Raw genomic sequence first — 4067 nt, 5'->3', positions numbered from 1 at the left:
GCCTTGTGGTTGTTTTGCCTCAGCCAAACAGTTAATGTGTGGTTTACATCCATGTCTGTCCACTTATGATACAGTTTACACATGTAGTCAGTTATAGCCAAACACCTTTGATTACTGAATTGCATTTACTTCATAATTGAAGTGAATGCAATTCACATTTGTGTGAACATTTGTCTGATATTAACTCTTTGGGCTTTTTACCTTACAATATAACCTGCTTTGAGTCAAGATTTGTTGACTGTTTATGTGATGCTACATGAATAAAGCTGAACAGACCTAAAGAAGGTGTTCCTGAAATGTGGGTTTATTAGAACAGGACGCATGGATGAGCACAGCCCTCTCAGCACAGGGCTGACAGGACTTTTCCACATCTGATAAATAAAACACAAATGGATTAATACTGTTCCAAACTTAAAGATAAAAGTGCATTTACTGGACTTGTTTTGTCAGCTCTTGCTTTTCAAAGACAGTGAGGAGCAAAGTACAATTAGAAGAGTTTGTTCTGATGAAGGGTTAAATGTAAACAGCAGCGTAGTGAATAGAGCAGGGCGATATGGCCAAAAATATTTATCACTATATACATTTGAAAATGTGCGATAACGATATAACTGACGATATAATTGACACGAGACAAAATATTTTACAACTCCACAACTTTATTCGTGCAAAAAACCCCATCAATGTATTTTCACTTAAACAAGCAGCTGTTTTTTATGTGCATTAAAGTTATATAAAAATGTAACAGTGCAAATTCTTTGCTGACAGTTTAACCAAGAGGCTTTTCCAGTGGAAATTGGCCGACATATCCTGAGCATAACCATGTATAATATCCACAAAACTTAAAAAGAGTTTATACACACACAATATGGTAATATTATGTTGAAGCACAGTATGTATCACTCCACGAGGCTCCTGCCTACGATAGCCGTAATGCTCCGACAATCCATCAAGCGCTGCGGGTTCGTAGCTTAGCAAAGTCGTACTGAAACATTTGACAGATTTTCGAGCGTCATGTACCACATAAAATCGTCTCGAGGTCAGTAAACACAACCAGAATTCATACATAAGGCACACGGGATTATAAGGGGCACTGTCGATTTTCAGAAAAATCAAAGGATTGATTTTAAGTGTGCCGTATTTTCCAAATAACGACGGCCCGCTAGCATGCTCTACCAAAAATTGTGCTTTGTTGTGTATCTGACGGACGAAAGCCAAACCAGTTCCACACCACTGAAGCTGCAGCATTTTTACAAACATCCGTTTCATTCGATGATCCACTTTCGCCCTTATCATTCTCTGTCGCCGCCATGCTTTTTCCACCCTGTGCGTATGAAAACAAAGGCACTGCGCATGCGTGTTTTACCCATATTGTACCGCGATAGTTCATTTTCTTATCGTTGCCCAACATACTGGAATTACCCTGAACGGTATGATATGGCCCAGCCCTGGTAGTGAATAAAGATCTGTGTCCACGAATCCTCATCAGTGACAACAATTAAACATCATAGTCCAAAATCCTTAATGCACCTTTTTCTCCACTGTGTTCAAATGCACAATTTCTCGTTACCACTCTTCATATACCAGTGTGTCAAATCCTGAATGCAACATGTTAGTCCGTCAAGTTCCATCTGAGCTTTGAATAAAATACATTCAGCTTTTCATTGGATTTTAAGAGTTGCTCAGTTCACAGCAATATTTTTTAATCATTTTGATGGTCACTGTAGTGGCTATATTAATTATATATTCAATATTATTGATGTTCTCTCTTTCTCTTATATTTAAAATAACCACATTACAGACGGACAAGCGACTGTTTTCACGTGTTTGTTAGCAACAAAGACGGTAAAACCATCATATGACTCTGCCGTCCCCTTGCTTATTTTCCACACAAACCTTTCACAATAAAGCTCAAGATCCTGTTGAGAGTTTTCAAAATAAACTGAGATGATATACATTATCCTCAAACATCAAATTTCAGAATATGCATCAAACAAATGACCTCTAATAAAAACATGAACTATAAATGGCGCTTACAGTCACCACGTGGATGAAGGCACAGAGAATACCAGCATGGCCAGTGACAATGAGGCAGAACCAGTTAGCTCCAAACAGAAGGACCAGTCAAAACAAGTCGAGGACCGTATTCCTAAACCAGGGGCTACCTCTGTAGCATGGACATGGTTCGGTTATGAAAAGTCTGACATGGACCAGAAAACTCTACTATACAAATTATGCCGCAAACTTCTGCCCACCTCAGACTCAAACACGACAAACCTCTTTAACCACCTACACAAGAATCACATGAAAGAGTTTGGAGAGAGTTTATGGATGAGAAGCAAAAAAGAGCCGTCAGGTGCTCAAAATAAACCTTAGACTCAAACGCTAGAACAGGCTTTTCCTCGCAGCACGCCGTGTAATAAATACTCACAAAGAAAATGGCGGCTGTTTCAACTTATCTCTAAAAAATATAGTTTCATGCATCGGTCAAAACACTCGATTCCAGGTACACGACGCCCAGCTGGAAACACTTCACACAAGTCGAGTTGCCTGATATTCACAGAATTTAGAGAAAATGCACTATTTTGCGATATATATCGTTATCAGGAGAGAAATGTTTTATATCAGGATATGAGAGGTGATATCGCACAGCCGTACAAAGGATTATAATACACGTAGAGTTGCATACACATAACAGCATTCTGTTGCAACATAAGCAGTTTATAATTAAAGTAACATACATACCTTGAAAAACTAAATCAATCACAACATTAAACTCACCTTGTTTTTGTAGAGAAGGTGATCAGGCTTTTTCTTCAGCTGCTCTGGATCATCACCAGCTTGTATCTTCATCTTTTTTTCCACTGGGTGAAGTTTTTCCTTTTCTTGGCCATTGCTCTGCACTCGAAAACCAAAGTGTGTGATCACATGTGAAATAAGGGATATTTTTCCACTGCAGGGTTTAGAGCACATGTGTCAAAGTCAAGGCCCGCGGGCCACATCCGGCCCGGCGTACATTTATATCCGGCCCGCGAGATCGTTTTATATAGATGTATTATTATTGTTATGCATGGCCCGGCGATATGAGGCGCTAATAATATTGTAACATTCTCAAGAACCAGACGTTTTGATCTCAGTTTGTCCGTTTATTCAGTGACATAGGCAAACGGGCCGTTAACTCCGGGGAGAGTGCTCTCACACAACACCTCACTTCAGCCCCGCACAGTCACACACAACAACAAGGACCCCCCTCCCCTTCCTGCACACATTAACTCCCCTTTTTCCTGCAGCACAACCAAACATGTATCTTAACCTGGACCTGGCGTCCACATATGTGGACATCACATTTTGGGTTATTTAGACGAAAATACTCAATTTTGCTCTACAAGGGCCTGACATCCACTTACAAGGACATTATCCTGCTACTGTTCTATCGAAATTTTAAACAAATATCCTCATATGTGGCTCTCATTTTTCTTAGAAACAAAAATCAGGTTAAAAAAAAAAATCTTGTAATTCTTTGGGACCTGATGAATGTAAAAACAATCAGCCCAACTATCAAAGAGAAATTAAAAATGCATGTCGTGGAAGAGTTCAGGTCTTAGGAGGTTAAAGAAACAACAGCGTGCAGAGATAACCAACCTGACTGTAACATAACACTGCTTTAGAGGGTTTATATGTCAGCATCCCCTACAAGGCATTTAAAACCCCAGCACACCAGCACCGTGTTGATGTTATATAGTTATTATTGATTTATTATGTAGTTATAATTATTAGTATTTAATCACATTAGTACGACGGGGTGACAAAAATAGTCCACATACTGCTCAGCATTTCATAAATTACGTTTTCAACAAATGTTGGAATAAAAACACAGTTACAGGGAAAATGTGTCTGTCTGCAAATATTAACTAAACATTTCTATGTGCTACAAAACGGACATAATGATAAATATCCTGAGGTGAAACTAAACTTTAAATAATATTACCACTACAGTCTGTTAACCACCAAATTAATCTATGCTGGTCAGCTAGCTAAAAGTCTTTACTTTAGCAGCCCAAATCAGAGGC

The sequence above is a fragment of the Oreochromis aureus genome, linkage group 3, assembly GCF_013358895.1.
Source record: "Oreochromis aureus strain Israel breed Guangdong linkage group 3, ZZ_aureus, whole genome shotgun sequence".
Lineage (NCBI taxonomy): Eukaryota > Metazoa > Chordata > Actinopteri > Cichliformes > Cichlidae > Oreochromis > Oreochromis aureus.
Note: the sequence above shows the minus strand (reverse complement) of the source record.